The 19,975-nt window shown below is 38.4% G+C and overlaps 1 protein-coding gene across 1 annotated transcript in view; it reads right to left on the bottom strand.

Annotated features, from left to right (window-relative positions):
• The window catches only part of LOC149792462 (diamine oxidase [copper-containing]-like), a 45,424-nt gene extending 41,210 nt beyond the window's left edge, over window positions 1–4,214 (bottom strand). The window contains exon 1 of the mRNA XM_089969394.1: window positions 4,146–4,214. The gene's annotated coding sequence lies outside the window, so the exon portion shown is untranslated. The remainder of the gene's footprint in view (window positions 1–4,145) is intronic.
• Between the last annotated feature and the right edge of the window lie 15,761 nt (window positions 4,215–19,975).

Below are 19,975 nucleotides of genomic sequence, written 5' to 3'. Positions count from 1 at the left end.
CGGAACCACTTCAATGGGCTCTGGTTGTTGAAATTAGACACTAAAAACAACGAATAATAATAATGTCGCTGAACCCCGAAGGGTTTCAATTACTTCAGCGGATCGCGGAGAATACCACTCCGGTACAAACAAATATGATATCAATAACGTCAACGAAACCCGAATTCAGTGTGAACTTCCCATCACCGGTTCCAGTGAAGGAAATAGCGCTGGCAAAATTGCGAATATATCACAGTTGGCCTAATATCCGAGCGGACGCATTTGACGGACAACAACCTAATAACTCGCTTGTTTTTGCATGGACAAATAAACCCGATGGGACCCCAGACTGGAAGGAGGTTACAATACCAACTGGGTCATACCAAATAGAACAAATCAGTAAAGAATTTCAGCGCAGGATAAAATCGATCACAGGAAAGGAATCAAAAATAGCTATTACGGTTCATGAACCGACGTTATCGTCGACGATTGAAATAAGCACACCAGGGTATATGGTTGATATCTATAACAGTTCAATAAGAACCATACTAGGATGGCCTGAGAATCCACCTCATGAAATCTCCGCGGACTTGCACACGAATGAGCAATCGTATCATGAGATTAATCCCAATTATCGAATTGATTTGCCTATTATAAAAGGCGCGTTATTACCCAGTAGGTTTATATTTCAAGACAGGAATACCATGCAATGGATATTTCCGTATAAGGAAACTCCTAAATTGTCCGCCGCGGCCACAGTTAGTTTAAATGATATCAATAATTTTTTTATCGAGATTAATCGTATTTGCCAATCACAACTAGAACAGCTACGGAAAACAAAAGCACGAAAACACGTTGAGGTGTTAAATCAACTTATATCAGACATGGAATATATCAATGAACGAATCGTTAAAACAATATCCGATAGCAGCGATGATAATAAACAAAAATTCCTAACCGAGTATAATATCACAGAAGCCGATTTACCCGATTTCAGGTTTCCAGGATACAACGCGCCAGAACTAAGAAAGTCTCTTAATGATTTTCTCAATCCATCAACTTATATCCTCAGACACGATAACGGAGATGATGGTAGGCATATTGCCCCGTACAACTTAAATATCGCATCGGTGATAGCAATCAATCTAGTGTGTGATGTTATCGAAGGGAGTTACCAGGTGGATACCAAGCAATCAAATCAGGCTCAACAGGGGTATATCCTTTATTCATTTTCACCAACAGCTCCTCCGGGATTTTTAATCGTTGAGAGTCCGATTAATCCGGTCTATATGCGATGCCATAATCGGTTTTTAACGAGAATTAATTTCAGACTTACCGATCAGTCAAATAACCTAATTGATCTACAAGAGGAGGAGTTAGTGATCACTCTGTTTGTAAGATCATAGCAGCAGAGGGGGCGATGACATCGACGCGGTCGTCGATGTATTTACCGGACGCTGACGACGCTGGGGATCGGCGCGCAGAAGGTGTTAATTAAACCAAATGACGATTGGACGATCCCCCGACGACGACGTCGTTTTTTTTTTACCAGGCGCTGACGACACCGGATCCGCTGAGTGCAGAAAGTAACAATTAAGCCAAATGACGATTGGACAAAATGTCGGATTCGCCCCCTCTGCTGCTCATTGCAACAAAACAAACACGTTTAACGCATGTATAAAACCTCCGATTGCAAAGAAATACAACAAAATTAACAAAACATTATTTGATATGGAAAGAGACTTCACGCCAGAAATTAAAAGACAATTCAAGTTTCATTGATTGCATATATATATATATATATATATATATATATATATATATATATATATATATATATATATATATATATATATATATATATGTATTGTCGATAAGGTTTTCACAGTCATCTTCTAATCTTTTAGTAATTGAAATTTAGCTAATTAAATAAAAGGAGGGATTTAATGTTGCCAACAGTAGTGCAATGTTACAAATACACAGGGTGAAGCTGTTGAAGGAAATAGAAAAAACGAAATGCACTTAAACATAAATGTAAAGATTGCGTAAAACTAACCAAAACTATATTTTTTCTACAATGAAGGAAATTAACAGATTAGAGAGCTAAATCAACTGTTGAATTAATAGAGGGTGGAACTAAAAGTAGTAAATAAAGGATCGATATATTTGTACAAGGTAACTAATTACATACTAATTATTATCTTAGATAATAATAATAATAATAATAATGAGGACTTTGTATAGCGCCCAATCTTTAGAAGCGCTAAGCACTTTACAACATTAGACAACACATATAAGATAAAAAAAACATATAATAATATGATTACAAAAACAAACACCATGAAATTAGAAAACATAAAAAAAACATGCTAAGAATATTTAAGGTAGGAAACATTATTAGGTCTTGAAGTTTGTTCTTGCAGTCGAAATATGTGAGTTTTGAGAGCGCTCTTGAATGGGATCACTGTGTCTTTGTGTCTAGGTTCAGTGGAGCGTAAGTATCTTGCTTGTGTATACACATGGGTGAGGTCTGATAGGTATGTTGGACTAGAGTCTGACAGTGAAATGTAGTACAGAGAACAAATTTTGTGTTGGATTCTGGATTGAATGGATAGCCAGTGTAGGATACAGAGAAGCGGGAAGTGTGCTCTGATCGTGGTACTCTAAGTATGATCCGAGCAGCTGTGTTTTGAACTTGTTGAAGTTTCTGGAGCAGATATTGAGATGAACCAAGCAGAATTGAGTTACAATAGTCCAGTCTTGAAAGTCCTAATGAACACACAAGTGTTTTAGTGGCATATTTGATAATTGCGAATGGAGCTGATGCGTCTCAGCTCAAGATATGCAGCCTTGCATATGTTCATGACATGTTGGTTCAATGTGAGAGTACTGTCCAGAGTAACACCTAGGTTTCATCTGATTGTTTGAATTTAATGTTGGTGTTGCTGATATTTATTATTTGAGGTAAAGGATGTGAATGAGAAAGTCTTTGTGTTGTGATCAGAATGGCCTTAGTTTTATCATCATTCATCTGCAGCTTGTTACATGTCATCCATGATTTCACATCTGAAAAGCACATCTCTACACCTTGGATGATAGTATCAACTTCAGTTGGGTGGCTAGATTTGCATATTTGGATGTCATCAGCGTACAATTGGTGAGACACTGGATGATGATCTATGACACTTGAGAGCGACTGAGTGTATAGAATGAAGAGAACAGGTCAAAGATCAGACCCCTGCGGAACACCACAGCATAGCTCAACTGGGCTGGAGTGTATTCCATTTGCAGATACAATTTGTGTCCTGTTGACCAAGTAGGACTTGAACCACAGTAAGGCTGTATCATGAATGCCAAATACATGCTGGAGACGGTGAAGTAATATATCATGGTCTATTGTGTCAAATGCTGCAGACAAATCAAGGAGGGTGAGGACTGTAATCTTTCCGCTATCCAACGCAGAGAGAATGTCATTAGCTACTTTAAGAAGAGCAGTTTCAGTACTGTGGCAAGGGCGATATGCAGATTGTACATTGCTAAAAAGACTGTTTGAATTCAGATGAGATGCAAGCTGGGATAGAGCAACTTTTCTAAGATTTTTTATATGAATGGGAGATTAGAAACTGGGCGGTAGTTCTTTAAATCGTTATGTTCTAGTGTTGGTTTCTTCACCAGAGGCTTTACAATAACAGTTTTGAAAATGATGGGAATTCCCCATATGAGAGAGAGGTATTAATAACATCAGTTAGTGAAGGCAATACTGGATCTAAGCACTCAAGCAGCAGTGATGTTGGAATTGGATCAAGTTCACATGACTTTTGGTGCACTCTTCATCAGATATAAGGTAATGTTATGTGCATTGTTAAAAAGCATGATATATATATATTAGCTTTCTTCGATGTTACCTTTATTCACAGTGACTGACCATTTTGTGTGGTGTTAGAGAAACAAGTGCGTCTGGTACATTTGTGGGACACACATTTTGATTTAATCTCTATATTTTGGGACCAACGAGTTCGGTGTTTGCACTACTATTGATACGTGTGAACACTGATACACACATATATTGGCATGATACACATAAGGGCAACCAGTTAGTACAAAATAAAAAATAATATCAGACCTACCTTTCCTCCTATCCACCAAAAGAGATGGACAGTACCTACCTTGTCTCAGTTTTGACCTTTCCGTCAAGTAAAGCCAACGACAACTGAGAGCGGACAGAGAAAACCCCGTGTGACCAGTTCTACTGCCATTTAAGACAACACGCTGTTTTCACCAATGAATGCAAATCTGGTCGGCTTGATATGTGGACACAGGTTTAGGAATACAGAAATTAGCATATGCAGGTCATTGACCTGCACTTATTAAACGTATTTGTTGATTCACGCTGAAGGATATAAGAGGTTGCTGAGGGCTGGCCAGAATACCGGATTAGACTTTGCTTTGAGATGTTTTGGTGGTTCAGTCCCTCTCACTCACCCACCCAACTCAGTGCCACCCCCACCACCACCTAGAGAGGCATACAATCTTTATTTGGATTCAGTTTTCATAGGCTAAGTCTTTTTGGCTCGATAATACTTTATTGAACACGTGATATAGGTTGTATAGTGCCAATGTAAGCTTGAATGATGAATCAGTTTTATGTTGCCTTTGCTGTCCGAATCTTTGAGCTTTCATTTCAAGTTGTCACTCACTTCTCAGCCTAGGTTTACATACAAAAATATAACTATGGTGAACCTGCGATTCAGACAGAGGTATGGGAACATGGGTAATGCTCTTTACTGTCTTTGACTTCAGTTTTCAAGGTTGACTTCTTGCGCGTAAATATCTTACATACATTATTGGTAGGTGTCATGGTTTGGACGGGGTGGGTGAGGGTGGGGACTGGGATGTATGGGATAACTGCTACAAATAGAAACCGACATCTAATTTCTTTTAAGATTAATTTGTAAGAACAAATCTGAGGAATTAAGTAGTAATACTTATTGTCTGCAATAAAAAACGGAATTATATTTTCTTTTTTATATTGGTTGGTTGGATTTTAAATAATCTCATATTTGCTCAGTACAGGGTCAATAAACTAGATGAAATCTATATTTAATGATCAATTAATTGACATGACAACAATAAATAAAATATTAAAATATTTTAATATAAAAGACCGCATCCCCCTCCCAACAGAAGTAAATAAAAGTGTTTATCAGAAATGATGCAAATGTCCCATACTTAAACATTGCTTAAAATACTGTGTTGTATATCTGTCTGTCTGTCTGTATGTATGTATGCATGCATGCATGCATGTATGTATGTATGTATGTATGTATGTATGTATGTATGTATGTATGTATGTATGTATGTATGTATGTATGTACGTGTGTGTGTTTGTGTGCGTGCGTGCGTGTATGTATGTATGTATGTATGTTGTCGTTGTTGTGGTAGGGTTTAAAGCCATTTTTCAGCACACGATAGGCTATACATGGCGGCCAGTATTAATGGTGGAGGAAGAACCCGGGAAATCCCCAGAAAGAACCACCTACCCTCGAGAAGCTACTGGCAAGCTTTCTCACATAACCACATTGGCCGATTCCGAAAGCATGTATGTACGTACGTACGTATGCATGTATGTATGTATGTATGTATGTATGTATGTATGTATGTATGTCGTTGTTGTTGTAGGGTTTAACACCATTTTTCAGCACACGATAGGCTATACATGGCGTCCAGTATTAATGGTGGATGAAGAACCCGGGAAATTCCCAGAAAGGACCACCGACCCTCGAGAAGCTACTGGCGAGCTTTCTCACATAACCACATTGGCTGATTCCGAATGCATGTATGTATGTATGTATGTATGTATGTATGTATGTATGTATGTATGTATGTATGTATGTATGTATGTGTGTGTATGCATGGATGCATGTTTGTATGTATGTATGTATGTATGTATGTATGTGGGGGGTGCGTGCGTGCGTGCGTGCTTGCATGTATGTATGCATGCATGGATGCATATATGCATATATGTATGGATGGATGGACGGATTGACGGACGGATGGATGGTTGGATTGATTGATATCGTTCTGTTCAATATGTAGAGAATTTAAGCTTGATCAGTTGAACGTTTTATTTGTTATGTCTTTGCTAAATGTCACTCTCCCCGTTATTTTTAAAAATAGTAGCTGCTTGTCTGTTTTCTCTTATCATGATACGCGTAAATACGAATACATCTCTTATCATGATACGCGTAAATACGAATACATCTCTTATCATGATACGCGTAAATAGAAATACATCTTTGCAGAAAGTACTGATCTTACTCTTTTGTATATTTTCTAAGCATGACATGATGAGCTGCATGACTGCATTCCATTTATAATGACGTACAACGTTCTTGCGTATAAGCCGATCATAAAATGCCAAGGGGCAAGGCGGTAAAGCTTAAACGCTATTTTGTTTTATAACATCCTAATGAATCTAACAGCCGACCCCAATGGATTAGAGTCAGCTAGCTTGTTAGATAGAGGCTAGGGTAGTCGATTCAAGCATCGGCAAATTAGATATCTAGTCCGCTAGATCCAGAGCCGCGGGCCTTACCACAGTTAAGGACGAAGTCACTCTCTTTACTTTAGGAAAAGGATACGTGCACAATGTTAGAGCTGAAAGGAATGTTTAACCAATTTTTATGTTTGAAGATTAGCATTAGGATAGAAGTCGAATATTTGTCTAAGGTATAAAAAAAGATATTTTTTGTCGGCTTCTACTGTTTTTTAAGGAACCGCTCAGGCATCGTATGTGTTTAGAGCGTCCGCCTTGGATGCGGTGAGGTCGCCGGTTGGAACCCCGCCGGCCGTAGTCATACCAAACTTATAAAATGGTATTAGCAGTTGCCTTTCTTAAGAGGTTAGTGCCAGGACTGGTCGGCCTTGATTCATGATATATGTCTGGGTTCGACATGATGCTACATGCATGCGACACGAAGCCCCAATGCTAGACATTACTATAAGCTGCCACGCTGCAAGCATCGTAGCAATATGAGTAGTTAGTGGGGGCGATTGGGCGACAATGGGACTTCCATGTTAAAAATGTGCCGCGGCCCTTTGGCGAGAACAGGAATTTAACATGGGAATCACACCTGGGTGTCAAGTGGAATTGAATATGCGTGACGTGATGGGGTTTATAGGGTGAAAACTATTTATAGGGTGAAATGAATTTGCAGGGACACATATAATCTGTTTTAGGGTTTGGACCGCGTCAATTTGTGGCCTAGTAGTTAGAGCGTCTGCCAAAGACTTACAAAAATGGTACTAACAGCTGCCTCGCTAGGCGCACAGCATTAAGAGGTTAGTGTTAGGATTGGTTGGCCTGGTGTCAAGATAACGTGACTGGGTAGGACATCATGAAACATGTCTGTGGCATGATGCCCCAGTGCTAGACATCACTATAAACTGTCACACTGCAGATATCGTAGCGATACGACTGAAAAATTATTAAAGCTACGTTAAAAAAATCCAAACCACACATTCACAACCATTGTCACCCAAAGGCCCCCACTAACTACTGATTTGACTGAAAAATAAAACTACGTTAAATATCCAAATCATAAACACTATTGTGTTGAGTAACACCCATACCCCCACTCCACATCGCTACATGCGAAGCGATATTGAAACACTAAACTGATTCATCTAAATATAATTAGCTAAATATCAGAGTGAAACAGACGTCATTTTTCCTCTTTGTAACCCAGTGTGACCAAACCTGCTGTACTGTAAATGTAACGAACAGTAACTCTAAACAGCTTCAGTTGAAGTCGGGATTATCTCAACAATATTCTCAGAGACAAAAAAATTGTTCACCTGGAAAATGATACGCAAATGCAGACAATTATACCTGAATTAAATATGGATACCTTAATGCATATAGGTTTTGATGGCTGTTGATATGACAACTCCAGTTCTAAAAGAGCTCTTCAATGGCAATGCATAACAATGTCATCATTGAGAATTTTTACCTTCTGAACTGTATTTGAGGTGATTTTTCATGTTTGAGGTTGAATCGATATTGTTTTCTTCATATGGAACCTGTCTCCAAATTCGCAAGGTGAATAAAAAAAAATATTCAAATATTGATTTTCTATTTGAATATTGCAAAAGCGTTTTCAGTACAAGTAGATGATCCCGTACTCTTGCATATATTACAAACTTGAATGATGTAAGCAAAGGTACTTTTCAGGTTCCATGTTTACAGCAGGTTTTTCATAAATCAATTTTTGAATAAGGCATGGAAATCCTGTTTGTCAGTGTGTTAAAGACGACACGTTTGCGCACAAGGAAATCGCAAATTGCTAAATGAAGGATCCGCCAGATTAGCTTTATTCCGTACAAGGTTTATTTAGATATCATCTATTCAGATATTATTCAGCTACTTACAATCAGGTTATTTTGTGTCCAATAGCACATTTTGTTGTTGTTGTTGTTGTAGGGTTTGACGCCATTTTTCAGCACAAGATAGGCTATACATGGCGGCCAGTATTAATGGTGGAGGAAAACCCAGGAAAACCCCGGAAAGAACCACCGACCCACGAGAAGCTACTGGCAAGCTTTCTCACATACCCACATTGGCTGAATCTGAGACTCGAACCCATGCAGACAGAGGTGAGATGGCAGTGATCCGTAACGTAGAGCGCTTTAGACCACTCGGCCACTCGGGGCCCCAGCATATTTTGTGTCCAATAGCATATTTTGTGTTTTGAGCTCAAGATCTAATGCATTTTTTAAAGATCAGCTAGCAAACTACCAGTAGATCAGAATTGTGAATTGCAGAATGTATTTTATCGGCATCAATAAAAATCAACCAATCATTTGGTAGTCAGAGCAAAATATGACGCCCGCCAAAAGCAGATCCAAATGTATTTTTTCGGTCAACGAAATCCAAGGCCTAACAACATGGAGGCCGAGAGAAGCTTATCAGAAGTAAGCACGAGCAAGGGTATGATATTTATGGATTTATATTTTGCATTATCTTTATCTTACCATATTATTGGTTGTCAACACCGGACATCGGGTCCCAAAGTTTCCTAGCAAAAGAACGATTAATAATAGAGGGTGGTTTTAGTTGAAGAGTATTTGCAAATCACAATGGCCCATCCCTTTCTATAAAATGAACCTTGCTTAATCACACACACACACACACACACACACACACACACACACACACACACACATGCTCCTTCTCTTATGTTATATGTTTAGGCTCGAATAATCAGTAACACAAGAAAGAGTGAAAATAAAAGCTTTGAAAAATACAATAATTTATTTTCCTGGACAAATTATGTAAAAATGAAAATGATATGAACTTACGGTTTTAAGATTCAAATCCAAAAATAATCCAAGAATAATCCACGAATTTTTTTTTTGAAGTCCTGATAGCAAAATGTTCTAATGATGTCAAGTTCGAGTCCCGACGAAGAATCCAAGATGGAAGACGATGACGTATGCTGCAACCTGTAGTGTTGAGGTCTGCAGTTCCTTGGCTATCTCTTTCAATATGCTAGTACTCCTAAAATTTATTTAGATCTCAGGAGGATTAATATTATAATTAAACTCATTCATTTTCGTCGTAACTTTATAAGGGCCGTAATATCTAATCTGAAGAAATATTTGAAGAATAAGCAAGAGAGACAGAATTTCATTATTACCAAACTCAAAAGTTCTGTCTATTATTGTTCTATCAAACCGCAATTTCACTTTTGACTTGCATTGCTGAATGCCAAATTCAAGCACAATAGACTGGAAAGTTCCAGACCTAAAATGTGATCACTGACCTGATTGGACAGATTTGGGAATTGAGTAAAACAACTTTATCAAAGTTCTAATATTCCTCAAAGGAATTGCCTCTGGAAACCTTGTTCACGCACATATAATGGTCAACTGGTATTGGTTACCTGACTTGGTCTTAGATAAGGGACCAACACAATATACCATAATTCTACTGAATGGTTCGTCAAAGGCAGGAATAGGTTGTAGATAAGCCTTAGGTACTTTCTGATTCCGTTGTCCTACCATTTGACAAGTATGACAAGATCTACAGTATTTACCAACATCACTTTTGATTTTTGGCCAGTAGAAGTGAGTCAAGATCTTGTGATAAGTTTTCATTGATCCCTAACTAACCAGCCAATGGAGTTTCATGGGCCAGACTAAGTATTTCCTGTCTGTAAGGTTGTGGAACTACAATTTGATAGTTCACTGACCATTCGTCATCGGGTTGTCTCCATTTTCTCATAAGAATTTCATTTTCAATGAAATAACAGACAGGAGCTTCAATAGTTTCAGTTTCTCTAATGGCCCTTTGAAACTGACAGGAGATCTCATGATCTTTTTCCTGTTCAACGACATGGGATTGTCGTTTGTCACCCTGATTAGAATAAAGAGAATGAGTCGTTAAAAGAGGATCACTGTGATCAATACTTTCTGAATGACCCAAACAAGGACTGAAAGTGACCTCGTCAAGAGCCTGACAATACATGTTTCAGCTAAAGGAATACCTACCTATTCTACATCATTCTCAAGAGCTTTATTTGCCATAGCTCTGGCAACTGCACATGCTGTGAATAAATCAGTGAATTCTTTTCCAATTGGATCGACTTTTGGATCCAAGCAAGGCTTGTCAGTTATAAGTGGATTAACCACAACCTTGTTTCCAGCTAGGTCGTTGCCTAGTAATAAATGAAAGCCCTCAATGGGTAAAACAGAGACTGTTCCGACTGTCACTGGTCCTGAGAGTAAGTCTGATGACAAGTTTACACAATAGAGAGGAACATTTACAGAGCCGCACTCTACTCCCTGAATAAGAACACTCTCATTAGAAGAAGACTTCTCAGAAAAAGTCAAAGTACCTGACAATACAAGACTCTGAGAAGCTCCTGTGTCCCTTAAAATATTAATAGGGATAGGATTGGCCGAATCACTCAAGAGTGATATAGAACCCTTCGATATGAATGGTTCAGAATCCTTCATAATAAAATCAGACTGTGGTTTATTATACCCAGCAAATGTACTGCTTTAAATACATGACCGTGACCTTGACCTCTTAGAAATAAGAGCATTTGGAATAAGTCTGTCTTGATTATGATGCCTATTTTTCAATTTGTAGCAATCAGAAATAACGTGTCCTTTTCTTCTTGCAATAGGTACACGTAGGAAGAGACAAGGATCTTGAATCAAGCTGATCAGAAGCTTGATTTTTAGAAGTTGTGCCATTTTAAGATTTAGAAGGGCTTGTATTAGGCTGAAATACTTTTCTTCCAGAAGAATGTTGAGTAGAAGTTATATTTACAAGAGAAACTTTATGAGTTAAAGAAGATCATCAGCTCAAGCACCATTTTCCAAGGTTTCAATCTGATGCTCACAAAGATAAGACCTAATGTCATTATGGACACAGTTTTTAAAATCTTCAAGTACTACAAGTTGTTTGAGACTTTCATAATCTCGTTCAACTTTCTTGGCTAAGCACCATCTATCAAATAACTGTTCTGTTTCTCTGGCGAATTCGATATGAGTTTGTCCAGCCTCTTTTCTATAGTTCTGAATTTTTGCCGATAAGCTTCAGGGACTAACTCATAACCGCTTAAGATGCATTCTTTGACCGTATCATAGCCACCACTTTGTTGAACTGACAGTGAACGGTAAATATCACTACCTTTACCAGTGAATACACATTGTAATAACTGAGTCCAATGCTCCCTTGGCCATATAACATTTTCAGCAACTTTTTCAAAATAAGGAAATTATTTGTCTTCTTTTTCTCTGAATGGAGGCACTAAAATAATATTCTTTGCAAGATCAAAACTTAAATTTGTATTTGAGGTATTAATGTGCTTTTCACTTGCTAGTTCCATCTCTTTCATTCTAAATTGATATTCCCTTTCTTCATTCTCACTTTGCATTTGCATTTGCATCTCTCTCTTTCTCTCTTTCTTCCTTTTGTAAATGCATTTGTTCTTTTTGTAACTGCATTTCATTTATTTCTCTTTTTCCTCAGCTTGTAAATGCATTTGATTATCTTTCTCTCTTTCCTCACTCTCTCTCTCTCTCCTCTTTCTCAAATTGTAGCTTTATTTGTTCTTTTCGTAATAACATTTGTCTTTCTTTTTCTTTTTCTTCCGCTTGTAATTACATTTGTTTCTCTCTTCTTTCTGAAGCTGCGGCTTCCTCAACCCCAATTCCATATTGTATTATAATTCTAATTACTTCAACTTTATGTCAAAGTCTGATACAGACATACTGATCGAAACCAAAGAACTTTTATTCAACACATTCTTTTCTACCAAATACTGAACTAAAATATTTCTTATTTCTTGTTTCGTTACGTTGGAAATATCGTATTTTTGGCAAGTTGAATCAATTCATCTTTTTTTACAAAGATCTAAATGTTCCTGGGTAGGATCTGAAAGAAGCATGTATACTTTTGATGACATTTTAGAAAAAGCTTGCCGATTTCACTAAATATTTCAAAAACTAGGGAAAATCAAATTAAAAAAAAAATGTTTTCTGATTTATTCTAGTCAAAATTCAAAATTATCCCGGACGAGCCCACAATTCTTATGTTACGTTTTTAGGCTAAACACTAACATAAGAAAGAGTGAAAACCTCAAGCTTTGAAAAATATAACAAATAATTTATTTCCTTGGAAAAATTCTGTAAACATGAAAATATATGAACTTACGGTTTACAGAACCAAATCCAAAGATAATCCAAGAATATTCCAAGAATAACTTTTTTAAAGTCCTAATATTGAAATGTTCTTATGATTCCAAGTTCGAGATGAAATGGTATGGCGTGTGCTGTAACTTGTACTGTGTTGAAGTCGACAGTTCCTTGTAGAAGCACAATAATCAATCCCCCGGTGTTGGAAATCCAAATAAATTTTTAAGAAATGTCCGTGTTTAAAAATTCTGTATGAATACATTAATATTTCCAGAAAAACGAATTAATCTTTTAGAGTCCAAATATTCTGAAGAAAAATTAACAAATAACTCAAAAACTCAAAAATGTAATACTGGTCACAACAGACGAAAACAACTTGACATCAAGTGTTAAAAAGCCTTGACTCTCTGATCTCTCTCTCTCTCTCTCTCTCTCTCTCTCTCTCACAGTCACTATTAATACTAAGTATTTCGCAATTTTGGAAATGCCTAACTGCGAAATAGAGGATGACGTGATCATGTTTACATATATAATAAAATCACGTAGCCCCTGTATGTTCTTGATAAAAACGAATCCCTTTACTCCAGAATAAACGTTGTTTACTTGACCCTCAATCAAGGTCAGGCACTTAGTCAAAAATAGAAAAAATGTGTTTCTATTATTAGGTATTTATGGAAAGATTCAGGTCAAACTGAATTTTCTGAAAAATATCAAATTCCTTGTCAACAAAATTACATTACATTGACATGTAAAGAAAATAATATGATTCCAACCACACAAACAATCAGATCAAGTGAACCAGAAATTAAATCAAATATAAATTAAATCAAATATACGTTAAAAGAGGCAGAAAGAAGAATTGGATAAATTATCGCCACAGCAAAATGAAGCAGATCAAGCCTTTCTAATTCAACAGAAATAGCAAGATGAAGAGGCAAGAAGAATACAACAGGAAGAAGAAAAAGCTGAGAAGAAACAAGATCTAAGGGAGACGGACAGCTAAAATCAAACTGACATGGTACTCTTAGCTATTTTGGCAGAGTTAAGGAGTCTGAAACAAACGTATCAGACTTCTTTAATACGACCCAAGAGAAAAATATCTCCCCGGGCCAAACACGCCACTCCTGATAACACTCCCACTACACCTGACATACCAACACTAGTGATTTCTACCAAATCATCAACAGTAGCAGGTCAAGAAGTAGGCCTTGGCCGTGGCGAAGTGATAAGGCAGTTAAAGACCATTACGTTCCGTTCCTGATTTTTTTAAAGTAGAAAACACAACAAAACAAACACCAAACGGTAGTTTTTAGGACCATCCACCTCTCGAAAAGAGACTACTCAACGTGTGTCAAAATCAAATAAAACTCGAATACCTTTTTCCTCATGACTTACCTGTACGAGTGCGTGAGTATAGGTTCTTATAATCATAAAAATCAAAACCAAGACACTCTTACATTTTCATTCTGATCTATTCTCATAAAAGTTGCAATCAAATTTTAAAACACATCAACTTAAATAGTTCATTAGCTTCTTCTTTTCTTTTCACCCTCTACTTTTTTTAATTTCTTTATTCTCAAAGGTTTGTCATTCTCCCCCTCTTCTTCCTCACTAGTTTCTCGTCTTCTCTCATTCTCTTTCTGGACGGGTCTGAGATCTTCCTTTTTGGAGGGTACTTCTTCCTCCTGTTCAGAACCCCTCACTGCCTCCTGGTCTTGTTGTTTCTTAGGGCAGTCTGAAAACATATATCCGTTCTCTTGAAAATGACAACATGTATCTTGACCTTAGTCTCTTTTGGCGCCTTCCTTGCTTTGACGCTGTGGACACTCTGTGGCCCAATGTCCTTTCCTCTGACAGATATAGCATGTGGCTCGAAAGGTGGGGGAGTAGTATGTCGGCTTCTATGAAGAAAAACTTCGTATGACGCCTCGCAAAGCTCCAATCAGAAGTTTGACCTTTGTTGGCTCTTCCATCTTTCTTGAAGAATTGGGAGTAAAATGAATACGCTGAGGGAAGACACTGACCTTTATTTAGGGAAGAGGCTGATCTTACATTTATATTTCGGGGACCATGGTATTTAACATTGAATCATTTGACATTTTGCAATCAAGATGAAACAATCGCACGATTCCGTGAAGAAAGGAGAAGACAGTAAGAGGCAGAAACGTGACCGATCGCAGTAGCTAAAGTCTTGGCAGCGATTTTGAAGATGACATGAGTGAGCCAGAATCCAGACCCAGAGAGTCTACGCCAAACCAAAGTCCACTGCCAGTGTCACCGGAAAAGTATTACCACCTTCGAGAGACGGATAAACGCTCCTCTATCAAATTTAGAACTACAGCCTACATATACATGTGAAATGTAAAGATTTCATGTCCGACGTACCGCTGCAGAAAACAGATGGGTTTATCACTGATTTGTGGGATTCCTTGTTAGCCACACTAAAATGACAATGTAGAACCAAAGAAGATGATCGTTTGAAACTTTCCATTTATGACGACAGTTTGAAGTCATCTGTTTGATTTTAAAAGCCAAGCAGAATTGATACCTTCCAAAATGATCGACAAGATTCAACACGTGCAGTCATCCAACGAACAGTTTCACGTCACATATGGAAATGCGACACTGTGCATAACCCACGTTTCTCTTCCAAAGGGACCTTACAACGCGAAAAAGTGTTATTGGTGGACAACCTAACAACACTCAAGACAAGATGTATTTATCCCGTGCCATCGTCGTAGGACGAATGTATAACGATAAGAACGTAACGGCAGAATGGAAAAGAGCCCATACAACTAACAAAAAAAGATGATGTCCACTCCTCCTTCGACAGAAGTGAAGAAGAAAAAAAGGGAAAGCATAAGTGAAAAAAGAAAGCATGATAAAAACCATCCCATTACCCTTGACCTCTACTCCCGTGGCACGTCGGACACATAAAACCGTTTCCGAACCATCAACTCACCCCAGCCAGAGTAGCATCAGTGAAAAGTGGGTGACTTATTGAAGGCAGAGAGAGAGCCCTGATTGAGAATTTGATAGCAAACATTTACTACGATTCAGTTCAGAAATGGCAAAGTGCTGCCAAAACCAGACTGAAAAGCGCCCGTTTACCTTAAGTGCAAAGACGGTTACAAGAATAAGCCACGAACACCTTTCACAAACCCATTCGACAAAACTTTTCCGGAAGCCGCACACGAGTGGAGGGCATCGATTATGTATCGCAAGCCGATTAAGCCCCGTCTCTCAATATGCCACCTAAAATCGTTTGTTTTGTATCATCGACGTCTTTTCCAAATTTGCTTGGGTCGTGCCTTTGACTTCCGAATCGAGCACTGAGTTAATGCAAGCCTTAAAACTGGTGTTGTAACAAAACGGTCGTCGCCCTTTGTAATGGCAAACTAACGAAGACACCGAATTTCTGAACCAAGCTTTCAAAAAATAATTGAAGAAATGAGACATTCGTTTTGCACCACCGAGAATCCCGAATCCAAATCAAACATCGTGGAAGATTTTCAATGTACCTTGAAAGAACGCATGTTGAAATATTTTACGTATCAACACCTGTCAAGTACATCGATGTCTTACCGCACGTGGTCATAGCGTACAATCAATCTTACCATTGGAGCATCGGATGTGCCCCCGAAAAAGTGACTAACGACAACGAAGTAACCGTCTTTTAGCGTCTGTTTGGTACGTCCCCGACTACTGCTGTCCCCAGGAAAGGTGGAGTGTTGACGACGGGACATTGGGTGCACATTGGGAAAACCACTTTCGACAAAGGTTACTTACCAAACTAGACCACCGAATTTTGTATTGTCACTGGATGAGTGCGTCTATAAATTGGAAGACATGAACAGGGAAGTGTTAAAAGGAACGTTCTATTTGCCCAAATTACAACGGGTGACCAAACACAAGAAGTGTACGACACCGAAAGCATTCTTGAACAAAGAAAAAGTAAAGTGGGAAAACGACATGTCAAAGAAGTGCATTGGAAAAGATATCCTTCCAGTTTCGAATCTTGGATCGACGCTTCGCAGGTCACTGACTTTAAAATGAAGTGACCATCATGCCCTTCAGCGTTGCCTCAACAACTACAGTGACCACACCTTCTCCTAGTTTTTCTCTGCAAGATCTACAAAAACAACCCATGTGGGTGTGGTGTGGAATACGTGTCCCTAAAACGCAAATTGTCTTTTTCTGCCAAATCTTTGTAGTGTATTGTGACATCGGTGCTGCCATCGCCAATTTGAGTTTGCAAAAGGAGACAAATAATTGTGGACCATTTTAATGAGCAGTTGCATCGGTTCTTTTTACCCAATTCTTCCCTAAAACTTCTATCTGTGACAACGGGAGCCTTGCAACATACGTCAGTCACCCTCACAACAGTCACCACCACAACAACAATCCTCTTTTGGACACTCCTTTGACTTCAAGTGACCCGTCGGACAGCAGAACTCTGGAATTATGCAATTTCACTTAACTTGAATCCAATGACAGTTCCATGGATGTGTTTCACCACAATACGTGTGCTGTTTCATGGCTAAATTACCTCACGCCATCCACATCAAAAACATAACTGCAAATCAAAACACTTTTCACGTCGAAATCCTGAACGAACTAGTGCAACAATCTATGCATGACAGTGGGTTTTCAGGTCTCAACAATTCAGCAAGCAAGCCATCATTCAGCATCTATACTGTACACATCTTGGTAGGGTATTATTTTAACGGTCAACACTTGCTGGAAGATGAAAACACGTATCAAGTTCACAACGAATTTGTAAATCTTCAGTATTTGCCAGTCGGTAAGTCGTATTTTGAAACTGTCAACGTTTAAATAGTTTTATTAATCGCGCATGCACTATGTGCGCATGCGACACTAATACAATCTCACCATCATCAGTCTCGCTATTCATTGTTGACTCGTCAGTAGATAAAAGTGTCTTCAAAACTAGCTAAGCTGACCGAAGCCCACGTGCATTTACATCGTTTCAGGCAAAACATGATGCAAAAGCCTGAAGAGATAGAAAATGTCAGGATGCTAAGAGCGGCACAAGACCTCGTAGATATTTAGAGAAGAAATTAAAAAGGAGCAAGAAGAGTGGACAGTGAAGTACAGACTTCAGCAGCAGGTACAACAGCAAGAACATGGGCCAGAAAGAAGATTTGTCGACTGCTGTGTGACACCAAGGAGTTCTACTTCTCCTTTCGTAGAAGCAAACCACATCCCGTGGGAAAGCCTGCAGCAAGACGGAGACGAAATCCTAGGTGATAAGGGGAATTGCCAAAACTCTTAAAAAAACAAAACAGCCCTTTTCAGGACTACCCTCAAAATCTGTAGAAAAGAGATACTACTCCATTGCCAAATGTATCTACATTTGTGTTTGTATGTTAGTGTAATTGGAAGTCAAGAGATAGACGTATGTCTATAAACCCTTCGTTTCATTGGCTTGTAAGATAGTGTGTGTGTGTCTGTGTGTGTGTGTGCGTGTGTGTGTATGTGTGTGTTTGTTTTAGGATTGTACGTAATGATGGTAATAAAGAGTGTTTGTATGAAAAAGTGAACGTGAGTTTTTTTTTTAGGTCCGCACGGTCCATAATTTTGTCGTAGTGTGAATATTTTTAGGTTTTATGTAAGGGGGTGTTTTCCTTCGCATGCGTGCTTTAGGTATATAAAACGTAGGGTTCGTTAGTTTGACTACCCATCGTTGACTAGTGAACATCCAAAATGACTAGAATTTCCAAACTGTTGGAATTCCAAATGCACAGGGTGTATGTTCATCGCTTGCTGGATGAGCTGGGGCTATGTAGGCGATACAGGAAGAAGCCAAGATAGAAGAGGAGAAGAAGAAGAAAAGGAAAGCAGAGGAAGAGGAAAAGAGAAGGACAATCTTGCTTCACTTTATCGTGACGCAAACATCTGAAGTCAAGCCTGCCATGAGGACACCGTCAGCCACCACCAATACTACCACAACCAATACATATGTCCTCAGATTGAAAACTGGGACAAAAGGTTGGAGATTCAAAGACAAGAGGTGGAGCCTCAGAGACAACGAGAGCAACCGGTGGTGCCACATCATCCGAAGGTGTGAAATATAAGATGGAGATAAGTCTCCACTATTCCTCGAAGTGAGGAATGGGATAGTGAAGCCAACCAAGCTGCCTCCGCACTCCCAAGAACAATAGTCAATTGGGAGCAGCATTAGAGTAGGCAATGTCTATGTGGGGAAAGACCTGAGAGGTGTAATAGACTGAAAGGTGCATTTGGAGGTTTAAAAAAACAGCCTTCTCAGGGCTAACCAGATCGCTAGAAATAGAGACTGGTCAATTTGCTAATAATGTGTGTGTATTTACCTTACTAAAACCCTTGTTCCAACACTAATGATTGTTTGTTATATGTAAATGTGAAGTAGAGTGACTATAAACACTGCCTCCTTTGTTGGTGTGACTATAGGTGATGGTGAGTTTTTTAAATAAAAATTGTCCTTCTCTAACATATGATGGTAGAAAGCATAGTGGGTTTTGTTGGAATTATTATTTTGGTTTGTATAAAAAAATATTTAGGTCAGAACTCTAATCTCTGTGGATTGTTTGGTATGTGATATGTGTAGCTGATGAGAGGGGATGTTTTCCTTCTCGTCCGTGTTTCAGGTATATAAAGCGTAGCTTTCATCATTCGCGCCATTCAGCATTGAATAACAATGATGGCGAGCAATAACTTAGACAAGATGCAGAAGTTGCAAGAGGTGGTGGATGAATTAGGAATGGCGGAAAAGATGGTGGTCAGGTTAGAGTTCAGTTCTTATAACCCCCACCGAGTAAACATGAAGATAAATAATTTAAGAAAGGCCAAGGAAAGATTACGATAAAATGATAAAGTAAGAAAAAGAGGAAAAGGAAGACAGAAAGGAAAGAGAACAGACGAAAAGTTATAAAGAAATATTGATGACAGCAGAAGAAAACGAGAAGAGGAAACGAGAGGAGAAAATGGAGAAGGAGAAGGATGAGAAAAAGAAGGAGGAGAAGACGAAAAATGTCTTGGAAAAAATGAGATGTCGGTGGAGAAGAAGAGGGAAGGAGAAAAAATAGATGAAAGTTAAACGGCCCTTTTCATGGCCACTCATATGTCTAGAAAAGATATCTATTGTTTCTTTGCCAAAAACAAAAATATTTATATGTATGTATGTACGTATATATGTATATATATGTACAACACCACCCATGTTAAATTCCCCTTGTCGCCATAAGTCAAACACCCATTTTAAACACCAAGTCCCATTGTCGCTATA

This window comes from Sinohyriopsis cumingii, chromosome 9, assembly GCF_028554795.1.
Source record: "Sinohyriopsis cumingii isolate HCF-2022 chromosome 9, ASM2855479v2, whole genome shotgun sequence".
In the NCBI taxonomy this organism is placed as follows: domain Eukaryota; kingdom Metazoa; phylum Mollusca; class Bivalvia; order Unionida; family Unionidae; genus Sinohyriopsis; species Sinohyriopsis cumingii.
The sequence above is the reverse complement of the archived record's forward strand: the minus strand, read 5'-3'. Positions and strand labels throughout refer to the sequence as shown.